The sequence below is a fragment of the Tupaia chinensis genome, unplaced genomic scaffold (genome assembly GCF_000334495.1).
Source record: "Tupaia chinensis unplaced genomic scaffold, TupChi_1.0 Scaffold000232_1, whole genome shotgun sequence".
Classification (NCBI taxonomy): Eukaryota; Metazoa; Chordata; class Mammalia; order Scandentia; family Tupaiidae; genus Tupaia; species Tupaia belangeri.
The window spans coordinates 1,715,894-1,735,314 of NW_006159708.1; the positions used below are offsets into that span (position 1 = coordinate 1,715,894).

Consider the following 19,421-nt stretch of genomic DNA (forward strand, 5'->3'; position numbering starts at 1 on the left):
ACATTTCTAAAAATCTTATTTAGTTTCCTTGTAATATTTACATGACCAAGACAATGCATAAGGAGATTATATATTAGTCACTTTCATAGCACTCTCAACTTTTCTTTGTAACATTTGCTGTAATTATAACTAGACAACTATGTGCATAATTAAGTCTTTGGTGTCCGGTCTCTGGCCGGAGTGTAGCCTACAAATGCAGAGTCTGTGTCTGTTGTAGCGCATGCTGTATTCCCATTGTTAAGCCAGTTTCTGAATCTTGAAATGTTGTCAATGATTGTTGGTTAAATAAATGAATGAACAAAGGGAAGGAAGTGACGCACTCAGGGACACTCAGAATCAACAACTGCAGGGAAGTAGCGGGATGGTTAGGAAAGAAATCCAGAAGAAAAATCTCAAGATACTGTAATTTTTCTTTCTACATGGGAATATGATCATTAAAAAAGACATTTTGGGTCAAAAATCATTTTATTTTGTAAAACAGGATATTGTCGGGACTAGCAGATGGCATAATGGTTACATTGCTGGACTCCTGCATGACTGATTGAGGTTCGAATCCCTGACCCAGTGGCTTGAAAAATCACACTGGGCACATGCGCGTGCATTCAAAGATCCTGGAAGGAGAATGGAGAAGGGATTGCAGCCATCCCTACCTGCGTGGTGCTCTCACTTTCCTCCTACTGTCTCTGTCTCTCCAGTGAATGCACACACCCTAAGGCAAAAATCACTAATATATTATGTGTATATAATATACATATGTATATATAATTTAATTAGGAATGCTAGAGGTAAGTATACAATTAGAATTTAGTAAACTGATAAAATAGTTTGTACTATAACTACTGGGCCTGGCTGGAATAAACATTGCTTAAAGCATGGGCCAGAAAAGTTAAAATATCCTTTTGTTTCATGACAACTTGTACACCTATGTTCATAGCTATATTTCTCATAATAGCCAAAAAGAGAAAACTCCATTGTCCATCAACTCATGAATGAATAAACAAAATACAGCATATTCATACAATGGAACACTATTCACCCATAAAAATCAATAAAGAACTGATAGATGCCACAACATGGGTGAACCCTGATGACATTGTGAAATAAGACAGATGTAAGAGCTTATGTATTGTATGGTTCTGTTCATAGGGAGTGCCCAGAATAGGCAAATCATAGAGATAAAGCAGATTATCTCTATGCATGGGGCTGCGGGAAGAGAGGAATGGAAAATCATTGAATAATGGGTATGAGATTTCTTTTGGGGGTGATAAAAATGCTTTGGAATTAGTGGTGAAGGTCGTACAACTTTGTGAATGTACTCAAAGCCACTGAATTGTACACTTTACTGTGGTTGGGAGCCGGCTCAGTGGTACAGCAGAATGTGCTGCACAAATAATGCTGAATCTGAATGGAGGATTGTGGCTTTAGTTCACTGGTCAACCTGTGCATACCAGGCACAGGCCCATGATCCTGGCTGGCTGGAAAGATGGAGAAATCTCACTGTATAACCCTGTTGAGAATGCTTCTCTCTCTCTCACTCTGATCAAAGAAATAAACTTAAAAAAATGGTTAAATGGTGAGTTTTATGTTATGTGACTATTACCTTAATTAAAAAAATTAAATGTCAAAAAACACATATTAAGATACATATATTTGCTGTGCAAAGCTGTTTGGAGGAGAAGGACAAAGAAATTGCTCTTGAAACATAGGTTTAAAGGCCTTTGGGGGGCTGGGAAGCAATTTTCAATAAAGAATTAAAAACATAGATTTAATTGAACAATTCGCTCTTCAATCTAGACTCTGTCTTCATTCATTAATCATCATGATGGCCAATAGCAGTGTCTATTAAATAAATAGCAGTATCTCCTCAGCCTCTCTGGGTTATAACCACAACTCAGCTACTTAATGTGTTACTTTTGGCAAGGTAGCTGGACTCTCTGGATCTCAGTTTCTTCATCTGAAAAATGAGCATAATAATAGTGCCTACCTTTAATGAAATGGCATATATCAGTGTTCCTCCATTCTTGGCTGCACATTAGGAGGTTGGTTGTTTTTTTCTTCTTTTTTTCTTTTTTATGCTAAATTCCCAGGTGATTTTAATGAACAGCCAGGCTAGAGAACCACTGGTATAGAAAAGGCATATTAACACCAAGCACATGATAAATGATAAATAGTTTTAAATGCTGTGAAGTGCCTATTGATCACTTATTTTATAAGATTAAAGCACGTCTGTTATAGGATCTAAAGAGATATTGAAAGTTGAGGAAAAAAGTGTGTGGGAAGAGAAAACATTTTTCCACAGACATTTGTATTTTTCTTAACAAAGAGCACATTTCTGTAGTCATTAGGTAGATTCATCTATTTTTAGTAGAGGCTATCTGCTTTTGTTTAATGGAATTTATATGATTAATTCACTTAGCACCATTGAAATAGCTTATTAGCAGTTTATATAATATATTCTTAAGAACTATCCTGCTTTTGGTGTGCTTTGTTAATGTAAAGGTATCATTTTTTTAGATAGGAAAGTTACCGCCTATTTAAAAACACACACCTACCACTTCCTATTTAAACACACACACACACACACACACAGAACTTGACGTCAATAATTATGTTCGGATAAAATACAGTATCCAGGGTTGAAACGGCCTTTGCTGATCATATTGCTAAGATGAGATCTGGTGAGTAAGGAGACAAGCTTCTCACTTACCCTGACTGGGGGTCCGTTTCCCAGGGATAAAACAAATAGTTTGAACCAAAGGATCTGTAAGTTTTTCCTTGTGCATCTAACATTTTGTGAGACAGTGAGCACACGCCAGTGGTGCTTGGTTTGAGGCAGGCTGTTTCCCAGGTGTCCCAGGCAATGACAGAAACTCATGCCCTCTCCTGGTCACTGGGCTGTGCAGTACCTTTTCCTGTTGCAGGGTTGGTCCCTCAAGTGAACATCTTCCCACTGGATCTTATTTTCTTCTGATGTAATTTTCTTATTCTGATGTTCTTTCTTTCACCTCGTCTAGCTTTTATTTTTATGTCTCTTAACCAGATAAGAGTCAGCCCGCGGTTGTCACAGGCATGGTAGTCTCTTACAAGGGACATTTTGGAAATTGATGGGGCTTTTTGATGTTCTAGTATAGTCAAACCTAAACATTTACTTGTTGAAGCACACATTTTTCAAAATCATAAATTACTTTAAAATATTTTGTTCTTTATAGAAGAGAATATTTTATATATACATATAATGATATGTATATATGATATATATATTTATACATTTATATATTTTCTACACAAAAATGTATCATGACTTTTCCAACAACCCAATATAATTAAAATTAAGTAGACAGGTGGACTATATATCTATAAATTTAACTTTAGGATAGTAAAGGTCACATTCTAAAATATTTATTATAAGAAGGATCTGGTATGGTTGAGGATCACTGTTATAAATAGATCCTGAGGATAACAGATTGCAGTGCTGAGACAAATAAGAAAATGTGGGACCAGCAGGTTGCATAGTAGTTAAGGTGCTGGATTCCCAGATGGCCAACCGCAGTTTGAGTCCCAGACAAGGTGTGTGTGTGTGTGTGTGTGTGTGTGTGTGTGTGTGTATGCATGCCCCAAATCCCAGGTGAATAGAGGATACTGGCTTTTGTTGTGGTCATCCTTCCTGGGGGCTGATTTCTCACTTTCTGTCTCTCTAGTGAGTGCATGCACCCTATCTCAAATCTCTCTCTCACACACACAAAGAAAACTTTGCATTTGCCAGATAATAGCCACAGATTGTGCTTTGTTCTGTCTAGCCATCTCACTTAATTTTTTCCTCATGCATGTTAGATAAGTAGTACTGCTCTATAGAGGGGATACTGAAGCTCAAGGAGGATTATCAACTTCGTTCATTCATCCAGTATTTTATTATCTACTATGTGCATTACAAGTGTATGGGAGCTGAGAGGGAAAAGACACAATTTCTGTCCTCAAGAAGCTTATATTCTAGTGAAGGGGAGAAATTATAAAAAGAACCAAGAAATAGATAAGACAATGGCAGGTTTGATGGGTTTCCCAAAGAGACCTGAATGAAGTGACTTGACAAAACTTTCCCAAAGTCTCATGGCTAGTGAGTGGTAGAGGTTCCACTTGGGCACAAGCACTGCTTTTGATGGCACTCCTATCACTGATTGCAAGGTCACTTTCCCTTTGGAGGCTGTCTAGAAAGAAACAAGAATATGACAGTGAAGAAATAAGAAGGAAGTTGTTCAAAGCAACTATTACTGAATTATTTTTTTCTTTTATATTCCCATTAGATGAAGTCTTTTCTCTGCCCACACGATGCTGGTGATTACAATGGTTTCCAGTTTTGTACTATCAGTATTTTAGTTTGTTATATTACTTACATTTATTGGGATTAATTTCTAAGTAAATAATGTGAAATACTTTTCCTGTTTCTTAAGTGCGATTTTCAGAAACATCCTTTGTTTTTTTTTTTTTCCTGTGACAATATATCTCTCATATTCAACTTCTGACAAATATATCCATTCCTTAAAATTCAGAAAATGTGTACTGAAAACAGATATAGGTATCCTTAAAAAATAAAATAACAGGGTCTTTGGGCCAGATATTTGAAAGAGTGATTGTAGTTATTTTGCAGATTAATGGTAGAGCGGTAACTAAAGGCTTTGTTAAAGTAAGGAAAAAAACAACCAATGGTTTAAAAACAAGCAAAAAGAGTGGCCCACAAGTCTAAAGTCTAGACTGTGAGAAAGCATGAGGAGTGTTTCAATACTAAAGAACCTGGAACGAGGCCCCAGAAAGCAGTGGTTAAGTACTGTGTAGAAGGCTCTGGATCCTACAAAATTGATCATGGCTTGAATCCTTGTCATGACAGCTTGAAAAGCATGTTGGATATGTGCACATGTGCCCCAGATCCTGACAAGATAGAAAAAGGGAGGGAAAAGGGATTGCTGCATGACCAAGCCCTGCTGGAGGTTGCTCTCTCTCTCTCTCTCTCTCTATCTCTCTCTCTATCTATCTCTCCCTCTCTCCCAACTCTGGTAAATATGCATGCACTCTCTGGCTAAACAAAACATAACAAAACTTGGAAAGTTATGTTCTGCCCTCAAGGAAAAAAAATCTGGGTTAGAAAATGTAGTTATTGGTACTCTTAAAAATTAGTCTTGAATCCTTGTTCAGGTTATGTATTTTTTTTTAGTTAGCAGAGTGATTAGTAAATGTCTATGTTTGGTTGTTTTATTCGTACTTTCATCTTTACAGAAATAAATAGAATGAAATAGGGAGAAAACTTCTCTCTAGGTCCTCATTCTTGGTGACAAAAAGCCATACCCTGCATTGTACCACTACAGATCAAGCAGTAGTTCTTGCACTGTGACTGTTTTCCTAGGGGAAATAAAAGCTTTAGGAGGACAAACTTTGTAAACTTATAAAATAATGACAATGATTTCTCCACTTACACATCATGTGGCGCTCACACAAACTCTTACATGAATTACATTTATAGAAAACACGTTAAACACTTACTCATCTTTTTTATTCAGTATTCAGCTTTTATATGATGTTCTTCAAGATACCGTGAAGATTCCAACCCTGTGTTCTATATTTAAATGGCTACAACAAATAAAAGATGATTTTTACATGTGTATATTTCATAGAAATTCTCCTCTTACTTTTGACTTCTTTTAACTTTATAGATGCTTGATATTTTGACAAAATCCATCTAACATTATGAAGTTAAATATATTGCTTTAAAGGCACACTTTTCCACTAATGATAATTAGTAGTCTTACAATGAACAGCACGGTTAATTTCTCAAGCAGCATTACTTGCATTAATTTCATAAATTTGAGGGTTAACTTCAAATTGTTTCTGTAATAATATTTTAGTATTCACCACCAGATCTATACTGGTCATTTCAGACTCTGGGGAGTTCAGTATCTATCTTGTACACTCAGTTCATCTTTTGCAGCTATATTGGCCAACTTGCAAATGTATCTGTAGTATGCCTGGATGGTTGTGTAGAGAAAGCAGCTACTCTCTGGGGGCTAATGTCTCCTCTCCACCAATCAGAATGCAGTTCATGATTCATTAGGTTTGTTGGCTAGATTATTTAACTTAATTCAGTATAAATTATTTAATTCCTAAAGCCTTCCTGGTATTCAGTATGAATGAAACAATTATTCCTGGACACAATCATCCAAATAACACCACGCAGTTTTATCAAGTCCCAAGATAGTTATTAAATCCCAGCTATTCAATGCTTTACATAAACTACTCATGCTGAGTTTTTGAAGGTATAATGTTACTGAAATTGTTTGGATTCAATAAGGGACTGTATGTTATTCTATATTTAATGAGAGAACATCCCAATTACATAGCAATGTGAGAAATCATAAAATATTTCTAGGTAGCAACTTTGCCCTTGTTTTGATAGCTTCCTTTCTTTTATTTATTCCTGTCTGAGGGGAAAAGAGCATCTCCATTTTTCCCAAATGCAAAACTGCTGCCAAGAAGCGTTCCTTTAGGGGATTTATCCTCTGACATCGTGTCTAGCAGGTCATTGGCTGGTGGAAACAGCATATATGGCTGATATGTTTTCCCTCTTGAATATAAATAAATGAGATACATCCCCAAGCACGGTGTTCCTTGTCTTAGGTTTGGTTCCCTGGAAACAGACTGTGAGATGGGGAACTGCGTGCTGGAGCAAGTCAGGATTGGTGGAGGGCAAAGCTCAAGCTCAAGCGCAATGCCATGGCATTATAGCTGAGGCTCAGCCAATCTTGGAGGGCACTTTGGGGCTAGGATGGCCTTCACAGGTATCCTGAATTGAGACAGGAGTTGGGCCTTGGAATCTCTGTATCAGCCAGTCACTGGCTTTGTGTTGCTTCCTGGGAGGAGGTGTGACCCTGTGGGCAAAGGCAATGTCCCACAAGCTAGCAGAAGCCCGAATTCCCAGCAGCTTGAGAAATGAATCCTAAGTGCCTCGTGGAATTCTTGGAGCACCACTTCTACTACTCTGATCTCATGGAGAACCTGGATGAGGAATACTGACAGAGACTGAGATGGGGGGAGCAGTGCTATTTCTTTTATACAGAGTCTTGGCTCTTTTCTCTCAACAAAGCTCAACTTAAATCTATAAAAATGTATTGCCCATCTTTTCCCTTTCTCTTTTTTCCCTTCTTGGTCCTAAACAAGAACAGGAATTCAGTAAGGTAGACCCCAGGGAAATTTGACCCTGGAGAATAACAAACAGCCTACTGCAATTCCCATGAGACCAAGCTGGAAATGTCAGAGGAGGAGTTCCCAAGGTCTGCTTAGAGACCTGTGAATAGAAGAGCACTTGAAGAAGGAAAGAAGGAAAGGAGCCCCAAGGAAGCTGTTTTGTTTAAGAGAGGATGTAAGTCATAAGTGATAGTTAGTTTCTTTCACTTATTACTCTTTACAGAAGCAAGCAAAGTATATTTGTGTCTTTACATTGATATTTCTCTAGCTAGTCACATTTATTTTCTCCAATCTTGTTTGGTTTGTTTATTTATTTAATTTTTCAGAGAAAGAGAGACACCCTGGACAAGGTTGTCATGCTGCAACCCACACCCAGCCCCTCAGCCAGCCCAGATCACAGGTACAGCCCTTCCCCTAGCCTGTGCAGAGAAGCCTGAGGATGGGAACCACAGTCCTTGCCACACAGATTCAGCTGCACCACCTACTAGCCTCATCTCTCCAGTCTTAAGGAAGGTCCTTTACAGCTCTCAGGTAGAGACAAAAGGTAGTTTTTGTCATCAGGGTCTCCTCTTACCCCTACCTTATACCTGTCCTACTACTTTCTGTTTCATGATCCTTTCTCTCACTCATTTATTCATGGTCATTCATTTATTTATCATTATTATTTTAGGGGTATTTGCCTTAGGACTCATGTACTCATCAGAGAGAGCAAGAGACAGAGACAGTGAGAGGGAAAGTGAGAAATCACCTCCCAGGGGACATGGCCATGCTGCAGTCCCTTCTCTTCCATTCTCCTCCTGGGATCTTAGGCATGCAAGCACACAACACCCAGTGTGATTTTTAAGTCATCAGGTCTGGGACTCAAACCATGTTTGGACATGTGGGAATCCAGTGATGTGACTGCGACACCATCTTCTGGTCCTTATTTATTAATTTTTTGAACTCTTCTATGTACCACTTTTTTCTGGATATCTTGATTCCCAATTCATTGCTTGGAACTTTTGACAATTGTTTTGTTTTCTTTGTGGTGTCTGTGTGTCTGACTTTTGACGCAGGTGGTCCTGATCTTTGCTCTCTGTACATGCGTTAGACTTGGACCTTTTTCATCTAAGCAGAAGCCACTAATTCCTGCTCAACAAGCCTGGCCTGATGTCTTCTCCGGATAAGACCTGTAAGTGGTTTCTGAAAACTCCTTTTGCCTTCGAGTCTTGACTCATTTCCTCTGATAAATTCTCTGCAGGAATCACGAGCCACTGCCACCCAAGGCAAACAGAGATCAAAATATTCCTAAGTAAGAATGGCTTTGGTAAATACTGTATGGGAAAGCCAGAATGTGGAGGTAGAGGACACCACTTAGGAATGTGGAAACTGAAAACAAAGTGAGACCAGCAGTTTATTAATTACAAATGAATCTTTGACTTTTTATACATATTTCTTTACCTCTTTTCCATTTTATTTCTCTTGCAGGAACTGAACCTAATTTTACATGTTGTTTTTTTTTAATTCTTAGAGGACGTGAACACTTGCTAGAGGGAGAGAGAGAGAGAGAGAGAGAGAGAGAGAATACCCCCATCAAAGGGGCAAGATCACACTGGAAACTCTTCTCTTCCATTTCTCCATCCTGTTGGAATTTTGGGCACGCATATGTTTTTCAAGCCACTGGTGATGGGATATGAACTGTGGTTGGCCATGAGGGATCCTGCTTTCTTTTTTTTGAGAGGTTTTCGCTATAGGACGCGTGCACTTGCCAGGCAGACAGAGACATAGAGACACAAAGCGAGAAATCACCCCCCAGAGGGGATGGTCACGCCGCAATCCCTTCTCCTCCATTCTCCTCTTGGGATCTTGGGCACACACGCACTCGTGCCCGGCGTGAGTTCTAAGCCACTGGGTCCGGGATGCGAACCATGGTCGACTACGTGGGAGTCCAGCAACATAGCCATTATGCTAACTGCTGGTTCCCCTGCTTTCTTAACCAATAGGCTATATGGCTAGCCTGGGGCCAAACCTAATTAAATAATTACTCTACTTTAGTTTGGAAAATATTTTGATGTTTCTGATTTTATTCTAGTCCAATAGTTTTAGGTCAGTTTGTTATTGTTTAAAGTGGTTCACTTGGTTTTTTGTTTGGGCTGGGTGTGGTGTTTTAGACAGTGTCTCATTTCTCCCCTATCACCATCCTCCTGCTTTAGCCTCCTCGATATCTAGGACTACAGGCACATACCACTGCACCTGGTTTACTTTTTTTTTGAATATCTTTTTTTATTCCCCTGCTCACCAATATTGAATTTTCATTTTATGACTCAGTTTAGTGCAAGTTCCCTATTTGAAATGGAGTAAGTCAACAGATTGTGTGTACTTGTTCTGAAGTTAATATCTAGACTTCTCAGTCTATCAACCTGCCTTGATGCCAACATGAAGGATAGTCGTGTAACTGCATCTCCCTAAGTGTGTTGCATATATTTCCTTCTTTAACCCCACCACAGCCATACCATATAGGCAACTGTTATTTTCAATTTATATATAAGGAAACAGAGGTAAAGAGTAACTTGTCCTCTACAACCAGGAAATCCAGTTCCAAAGTCTGTGCTCTTATCCAAGTCATCCCACCTGGCTAGAAATACGAACTCAGAAATAATTGCAAAATCCAACTATACGTGCCCATTTTGTTTCAAATGCCTCTCTACTACTTCCTTATGTTATAGATAGATTATTCTACAATCTCTGTTCTGCATATTCAGGCCAGGAGGTCACAGTTAGGGAGCTATACAGCTTAAGCACAGGAACCTGCTTTTCTGGCTTACTTTTTTATTCACTTACCATATATTTTCTATTTTCACTCGAAGATGTATCTGGAGTCCCTTGACTATCACGATTAATTATTTTTCCTCCTTGTGGTTTATTTTCATTTAAATTTTATAACAGTGTTATTCGAGTTAGTAAAGATGGAACTTTTATGAAAGACTCAATATCAAAATTAAGTTGCATTGCAAGGTATTATGGGTAAAATGGAAAGGAAGAGCACTTAAAAATCTCTATTGAGGTTCTCTAACTGAGTCTGTTTGAGGCTAATGCAATAGTCTGTGCTTGATTTATGATGATATATTCTGACGTATAAAATGCTGTTTGTAAATAGTTTAATAAAAGGCTATTGCTCCAATTTTTGAATTAGCAGTGAAGGTGATTTCTATTAGAGAAGACATTTGTGGAGGATTTTGTTCTTGATGCTTAATAATATGAGTTCTTTTTCTCAATACAGTACATACTGTTGACTTGTAGCACAGCTCTGGGGACCTGCTGTTGTATGCAAAGAATAAAAACATATCTCTACTCATTGTTCATTTACTACATTTTGGCATACATATGGCGAAATCATTTTCCTTATAGTTCCCGGCTCAGTTTTTTCCTCCTGATTGTGCCTTAAAAATCTGTGCATAAGGTTGCACAGAATCTGAGTTTAACCATGTGAATCTCCAAGCCTCTTTTATTAAATGACATTTCTAGTATTTTAATGAGGGTTTGACATTTTCACATGTTGCAATTTTGTTTTATTTTTATATTCATTGAAGTGACTTTCATGCTGCCTTTGTGTGATGTCGATTTACAATTTCTAAAGGTGCTTGGAGACACCTTTTCAGAAAGAAGAAGTACATCAGGAAATCATTCAGGATTCTCAGTGTTACTGTTCAGACAAGTACGTTTTTGAAAAATGACTGGCAAAGCTTAAAGTGTAGGTTTTTTGTTCTGAGCAACATCAAATACTAGATTTTTTTGAAATGGCAAAGGCCAAACATGCTTTTGACCAGGACTTGCAGATGCAGACACCCAGAGGGCTCCATGAGTGACATATGTGAAAGAGGCAGGCCCAGGGGATGTGGAGGGGGCATGCCCATGATTGAATTTGCTCTTTCTGATGGTTGTGATGAGGAAATGACCACTGTCATTAGATTTTCCAGTATTTGGGAATGTGGATATTTACGTGCAATATTTTGGCTTTTAACTGGTTATTTCTCATCTAGAATTCTAGTGCACAGTAGAGACACTTAATATGTTCATAGTGAATGGCCAATGATTCCAAATGGCCAAAAAGGAAAGGAACTGAAAGGCAAGATGTCTTTTAAATGACTACCCCAAAACCAGAACCTCATTCCAGGAATATTCTATTGCCTACTAAGGGCATAGAATTCTTTGGCATCATTCTGAGGTAGTAGAAGTGACCAAGCTGAACCCTCGGGTTTTAAAAAATCACAGTCTACAGGGAAGTCTAAAATATAATAAACATAACTAAAGTGTGTGAAGTCAGATAATTTCCTAAAAGAATATTCAAATAAAATTCAAAGGAGGGAGGGGCCAGAAGATGGCATAGTGGTTAAGATGCTAGACTCCAACATGGCTGACCATGGCTCAAGTCCTGGACCTGGTAGCTTGAAAACTGTGCTGAGTGCATGTGTATGCATACCCAAAATCCCAAAAAGAGGTTGGAGGAGAAGGGATTGTTGTGTAGCCATCCCCTCTGGAGGATGATTTCTCACTTTCTCTCTCTCTCTCTCCTGGTGATCATACACACCCTATAGCAAAAACCTAAAAAAAAAAAGTTCACATCTAGTTAGTGAGACAGAATGAATTCATGGCTATTGAGATGAATCTTGACTATGAATTTACAATTAGGTAGATGTGGGCCAGGAGGACATTTTAGGTGGAAATCAGAAGAACCAAGTTATGGAGTTGAAAAAGCATGGGTGTAGGGGATGCTCAGAGAGCAAGAACTAGACAATTGTAAGGCAGGAGGAGAGCTGTCAGAGAGGAGGCAGGAAAGGGAGGTTCTGTGTATGTTACTGCTGACGTTGAGGGCTAGACAGACAAATCTATGCAATTACTTTGGTATACTGAGACAAGCCATTGATGCTTTTTTTTTTTTTCAAAAATTGACACATAATTGTACATTTTATAGGATACAGTGTGATGTTTTAATGTATGTGTATTTTGTATAAAGATGAGATCATGATGATTAACATATCTATCAGGGTTTTTTGTTTTTGTTTTTGTTTTGTTTTTCAATAAAGACAGGCTCTCCCTATATCATGATCCTCTTGCCTTAGCCTCCCAACCAGGACCTCAGGCACATGGTACCATACCCAACTCTTTTTTAGACAGTATTGCCCAGGCCAGCCTCAAGTTCATAATCGTCCTGCCTCAGTCTCCCAGGTAGATGGGATTTTATGTACACATCACCACATCTGGCTTTAGGTTGGACTGGGAATTAAATGTGGGCCATCCATATGATCCCAAACTCTGAAGCAATGTCTTAGCAGAGGAGGCCACTGCAGCTGGACCCATTTATCAGTTCTTTGTGCTAAGACTATTCAAGTTTCTCTCTTCTAGATTTTTCAAAATATGCATTATTGTTAACTAGAGCACCAGAACTTATTTCTCCTATCAAATTGTAACATTGTACCCATTAAAATTCCCCTATCCCTCCTTCCCCATCCTCTCCCTATTCTCTGGTAAGCTCTATTCTACTCTCTACTTTCATGAGCTTAACTTTAAAAAAATTCCTGTATGAGTCAGATTATGTGATATTTCTCTTTCTGTTTCTGTCTTACTTCATGTGACATAATGTCCTTCAGATTCATCTTCTCATGAAAGACAAGATTCTTTTTTATTCTTTTAATGACTGAGTTATATTCCATTGTGTATCTATGTGACATTTTCTTTATCCATTCATCTATTGATGGACACTTAGGCTGATTCCCTATCTTGGCTATAGTAAATAGTGTTGCATTAAACATTGGAGTGCAGGTATCTCTTAGATCTCTTAGACATACTGATTTTATTTCCTTTGGATATATATATGTATACACACACACACACATACACATACATACAGTGATATATATGAATATCATGTATATATATATCCAGTAGTGGCATTGCAGATTATACAGCAGTTCTATTTTTAAATTTTTGAAGAAACTCTATGCTTTTTTTTCTATAATGGCTGTACTAATTTATATTCTTACCAGCAGTGTATAAATATTCCCTTTTCTCCACATTCTCACCAACACTTACGTTTTGACTTTTTGATAATAGTCTTTTTAGCTGGAGTGAAGTGTTATCTCATCTTTTTTTCTTTAATGAGAGAGAGAAAGCATGCACAAGGGGAAGGGATAGTAAAAGAGAAGGATAGAGGTATTTTTGACAGTGCCTCACCATGTTATATCCTCCTGCTCTAGCTTCTCAACCATCCAGGACCACAGGTGCGAACCACCATACCCAGCCTGTTTAGGCTGGAACAGGCAGGGAACCTGATCCTCCAATGTGGCCCCAGCCATTGTGCAGTGGCACTCTCCCACCTGTGCCATTGCAGCCAAGCCCTATTATGGTTTTGATTTGTATTTCCCTGATTAGTGATGTTGAACATTTTTAAAAAATACTGGTTGGCCATTTATGTCTCTTCTTTTGAGAAATATCTATCCAGGATTTTGGTCATTAGTTTTTTTTGTCTGCCTTTTTTTTTTTTTCTGTATGAATGTCTCACATATTTTTGATGTTAACCCCTTCCCAGATGAATAGTTTACACATATATTCTCCTATTTTGTAGGTTGTCTCTTTGCTTTGTTGACTGTTTTCTTTGCTGTGCATGAGTCTAAATTTTTGATGTAGAAAATTCTGTTTTTCCTTTTATTGCCTGTGCTTTTGAAGCCTTATGAAGAAAATTGTTGCCTAGACCAATGTCATGAATCTTTCCCCCTATATTTTCTTTTATTAGTTTCATAGTCTCAGATCCTATATTTAAGTCTTTAATCTATTTTGAGTTTATTTTTTATATGGTGAGAGATGGCCTAATTTTATTTTTCTACAGGTGCATATTCAGGTCCCCCAACACCATTTATTGAACAGAATGTCCTTCTTCCATTGTGTGTTCTTGGAGACTTTATCAAAAATCATTTGGTTGAGGGAACCAGCAGTTAGCTAATGGCTATGTCGCTGGACTCCCACGTGGTCGACCGCGGTTTGTGTCCCGGACCCTGTGGCTTAAAACTCACGCCGGGCGCGTGCGTGCCCAAGATCCCGAGAGGAGAATGGAGGAGAAGGGATTGCGGCGTGACCATCCCCCCTGGGGGGTGATTTCTCGCTTTCTGTCTCTATGTCTCTCTCTGTCTGTGTGGCGAGCGCACGCGCCCTACAGTGGAAATCTCTCCAAAAAAAAAAAATCATTTGGTTGAAATGCATGGATTTATTTCTGGACATTATTTTGTTCTGTTGATCTATGTATCTGTTTTCATGTCAGCATCATGCTGTATTGGTAATTATAGCTTTATAGTATATTTTGAAGTCAGGTAGTGATGTCTCCAGCTTTGTTCCTTTTATTCAAGATTGCTTTTTACTATTTGGGATCTTTTTTGATTCTATATGAATATTTTTTTCTATTTGTGTGGAAAACGTCATTGGTGTTTTGATAGGGATTGAATTGAATCTGTGGATTGCTTTAGGGAGTGTAGACATTTTAACAACCTTTTTCTTCCAACCCATGAGTATAAGATATCTTTCTACTCTGTCTCTATGTCTCTCTCTGTCTGTGTGGCGAGCGCACGCGCCCTACAGTGAAAATCTCTCCAAAAAAAAAAAATCATTTGGTTGAAATGCATGGATTTATTTCTGGACATTATTTTGTTCTGTTGATCTATGTATCTGTTTTCATGTCAGCATCATGCTGTATTGGTAATTATAGCTTTATAGTATATTTTGAAGTCAGGTAGTGATGTCTCCAGCTTTGTTCCTTTTATTCAAGATTGCTTTTTACTATTTGGGATCTTTTTTGATTCTATATGAATATTTTTTTCTATTTGTGTGGAAAACGTCATTGGTGTTTTGATAGGGATTGAATTGAATCTGTGGATTGCTTTAGGGAGTGTAGACATTTTAACAACCTTTTTCTTCCAACCCATGAGTATAAGATATCTTTCTACTTATTTCATTTTCTTTCATCAGTATTTTACAGTTTTCAGTGTACCTTTCATTTCATTAAGTTTATTACTAGGTTATTATTATTTTATTTGTAGTAATTATAAGTGGAATTGTTTTCTTGACTTCTTTTTCAGAAAGTTCACTTTTACTGTATAGGAATGCCACTGATTTTTGTGTGTTGATTTTGTATCCTGTCACTTTACTAAATTTGTTTATTAGATCCATCGGTTTTATAGGACTTTATATATAAGATCATTTCATCTCTACACAGAGACACTTTTACTTCCTTCTTTCTCATTTCTAAAATGTCTTTCTGTTGCCTGTTGCTCTGGCTAGTACTTCTAGCTGAATAGAAGTGGCCAGAGTAGGCATCCTTCTTTTGTTCCAACTCTTAGGGGAAAGCTTTTAACTTTTCACCATTGAGTATGATGATATCTATGGGTTTGTCATATATACCTGTATTATATTGAGGTACATTTCTTCTATACCTAATTTGCTGAGAGCTTTTTATCTTGTGATGTATTTTGTCAAAAACTCTTTCTACATCTATAGAAATGATCATATTATTTCTGCCCTTCATTCTGTTAATATGACTTATCATGTTTATTGATTTGTTTATGATAAATCACATAAAATCAGGATGAATCCCACTTGATCACAGTGGATTATCTTTTTGATATGCTGCTACATTTAATTTGCCAGTATTTTGCTGAGGATTTTTACATATGTCATCAGAGCTATTGGTCTATAGTTCTCTTTTTTCTTGTGTCTGGTTTTGGTGTCATAATAATGCTTACTCTGTAGAATAAGTTTGGAAGTATTCTGTACTCTTGGACTTTTTGGAATAGTTCGAGAATTGGTAATGGTCCTTTAAGCTTTTGTAGAAATTTGAAGTGAAGCCATCAGGCTTTGGACTTTTCTTTGATGGGAGACTTTTTTATTGCTTATTTTAATTTTCTTGATTAAGATGGATTAATAGGCCTGTTCACATTTTAAATTTCTTCATAATTCAGTATTGGTAGGCCATATGTGTCCAGGAATTTATCAATTTCTTCTAGGTGATTGAGTTCATTTGACATATAATTGTTCATTAGACTCTTATGATCCTTTGTCATTGATGCCTTTTGACTTGAAGAGTGCAATGCCTAATATCTTCTATAGGTTAAAAGGTAAAAGAATAAGATGGCAAAACAGGAGGGAGAGAGACTGTTAGTATTTTACTCAGAGTTTGATTTATGGTCATTTTTAGCCATATATTTTGTCTTTTTCATTGCAGCCGACTTTTTCACTTGCCAGTGAGACATTCAGCAGGCTTTAGACCTGAGATATGGAGTTAATGGTCAGGTGCCTATGCTTATGGCTCTCCAGCAGAGGTGCTAGCCTGGGGCATTCAGCCTTGATGGTCTCCCTGTGACAGAATTAAGGATTCTTAAGGACCTATTCTCCTGGCTATTAGAAGAGTATTCCAGGCAAAAGAAATAGTACAAGTGCCTCAAGATAGGAAGCTAACTGAAACATCTTGGACAGGGCTAGAGTGAAATGAATAAGAAGAATAGCCAGATGAGAGCAGAGAGCTGACAGGAAGCAAGTAATGTATAATATTCTTAATGCAAGAGTTTGGCTTTTACATTAGTAAGATCGGAGGTCATTGGAGCGGTTGAGCAGGAGAGAAATGTGGAGAATTTTGGATCTAATTGAATTGATTTAATTTTCTTATTTTGTTTTACTTATTTTTCATCTCTTGACCCTTTGATACTATTTTTTGGGGGGGATTTTTCTCAACATTGTCTTCCAAATACCTATAGATTTTGAATGTCTGATGTAACATTTTTAAATTTCTAAAACCTTTTTCTTATTCTCAGACTTTTTATTTCTGGAGAGGTTTTCGCTATAGGGCGCGTGCACTCGCCAGACAGACAGAGAGAGACAGAGAGATAGAAAGCGAGAAATCACCCCCCAGGAGAGATGGCCACGCCGCAATCCCTTCTTCTCCATTCTCCTCTTGGGATCTTGGGCACGCACGCACTCACGCCCGGTGTGAGTTTTAGGCCGCCGGTTCCAGGACATGAACCGCGGTCGACTATGTGGGAGTCCAGTGACATAGCCATTACGTTAACTGCTGGTTCCCATTATTCTCAGACTTTTGAATATCCTGTTTTATTTCATGGATATGATAGCTTCTCCTATTATACCAAATATTTTTTTATTATAGCTTGTGTGAACTCTTACTTTACTGCTCACTGTAACTTTCTTTTGAAAGTCATGAGAATCTCTGGTTGTTTTAGGCACTATCTTTCACATTACAGACTTTCCTCAAATATAAAAATTTCTTAGATATCTATATATATTAAAGAATGAGAAATGAAAATGGTGACCAGATGCATGGTTTTGAATGTGCAGCTTATAAAGTGGCGGGGTTTCCAGAATAATGGAATGAAGACTCAACTATTTTGTTGGAGGAACCAAATTGCCAGCAAATATACATATTTATTTTATGTTTAGTCAATTTCTCTACAGAGGAGAAATCCTCTAATCTCATGCATAGGGTGGTGGAAGAGGAGGAAGTTGAGAAGCTGAAACTGAGCCTGGAATTCAGATTTTTGATCTCCTAGTGGGAAGTAAGGACTAGAGAATCTCAGGGCAGTGTGCTTACTTTAATTTTGTTACATGAGATAGAGAAAACAAGGTACTTTTGTTCTTTTTTTCTCTGCTAAAACTCAGCAAGTTCATCACTATGTAAAAACTCTGCATGTAGTTTATAGCACAGAATCTCACTCATAAGTATGTGCTTGAAAAATGCTAGTAGATACATGAAGGATGGTACAAAATAGATATTCCATTTTCCATTAAAAAATACCAATATAGGGACCAGCAGCTGGTGTAATGGCTATGTCACTGGACTCCCATGTTGTTGGCCACAGTTTGAGTCCTGGACTCAGTAGCTTAAACTCATGTCGGGCGCGTGTGCGTGCATACCCAATATCCCGAGAGGCGAATGTAGGAGAGGGGATTGCAGTATGGCCATGCCCCCTGGGGGTTGATTTCTTGCTTTCTGTCTCTCTCTCTCTGTCTTTCTGGCGAGCACATGTGCCCTATAGCAAAAAATTCTCCAAAAAACAAAACAAAACAAAACAAAAACCAATATATTGGGACCAGTAGGTAGAGTGCTGGCTAGGTGCTGGACTCCCACATGGTTGACTGCAATTTGAGTCCTGGACCTGGTGGCTTGGTCTCTGTCTCTGTCTCTCTCTCTCTCTCTGTTTCCCTCTGGTGAGCACACATGCCCTATAGCAAACTTAAAATAATAATAATAAATATAATTAAATAAATAATTAAAAAATGATATATCTTGAATGCTAACCAACCCTTCCACCAACTAGCACTTTCTTACCATCATACACATCTATAACTTTAGATTTTTGGAGCAAAAAGTGAGCTATTTTATGGAGCAGCAGAAGGAAATTCTCTATAATAGTTTGAATGTAGACTAGATTTCCATCTTACTGAAGGTTAGGTTTAAGAGTAGAATGCAAAGCAAATGTATCACATAGTGCAAATTACCCTTAAAAATTCTTTAGAAAGGTCCCACATATAGAAATATAGAAAACACAGCCTTCCAGTATTGGACCAGCTCACTGCTTTCTTCTGCTCAGGATTGGATGAAGTTGGCTTGAATTGTGGGGTTATATTGTATGAAAAAAGATATATATATAGTATTTTTTGGAGAGGTGTTTTTGTTTGTTTGTTTGTTTGTTTTGCTTTGTTTTTGTCCTATAGGGTGCATGTGCTCGCCACAGAGACAGAGAGACAGAAAGTGAGAAATCAACCTCCCCCAGGGGTCATGGCCACGGTGCAGTCCCTTCTCCTCCATTCTGCTCTTGGGATCTTGGGCACACATGCACATGTGCCTGGCATGAGTTTAAACTACCAGGTCTGGGACTCGAACTGTGGTTGAACTACATGGGAGTCCAGTGATGTAGCCATTATGCCATCTGCTGGTCCTGATGCTTCCAGTTTTAAGATAATAACATTCTGTTAAATCTCTCCTCAATAACTTGCAGAGATTCCTTAATGCATCCCAAATCAAACCCATTTCTTTGGCTAATCTTCAAGTCATTTAAAATAGCTCTCATCTCCCTTTGCAGTTTTTCCTCCTATTCTTATCTTAGAAAACTGAGTACTATAGCAAATTGTCTCTTCTTTGTCTCTTTCCTGCACCTCTTTCC

At 38.0% G+C, this 19,421-nt stretch overlaps 1 long non-coding RNA gene across 1 annotated transcript in view; it reads left to right on the plus strand.

The window, feature by feature from the left end:
- The window catches only part of LOC102475363 (uncharacterized), a 142,367-nt gene that overhangs the window by 83,420 nt on the left and 39,526 nt on the right, over positions 1-19,421 (plus strand). Inside the window, exon 4 of the long non-coding RNA XR_334529.1 lies at positions 8,283-8,398. This is a non-coding gene — a long non-coding RNA (uncharacterized LOC102475363). The remainder of the gene's footprint in view (positions 1-8,282; positions 8,399-19,421) is intronic.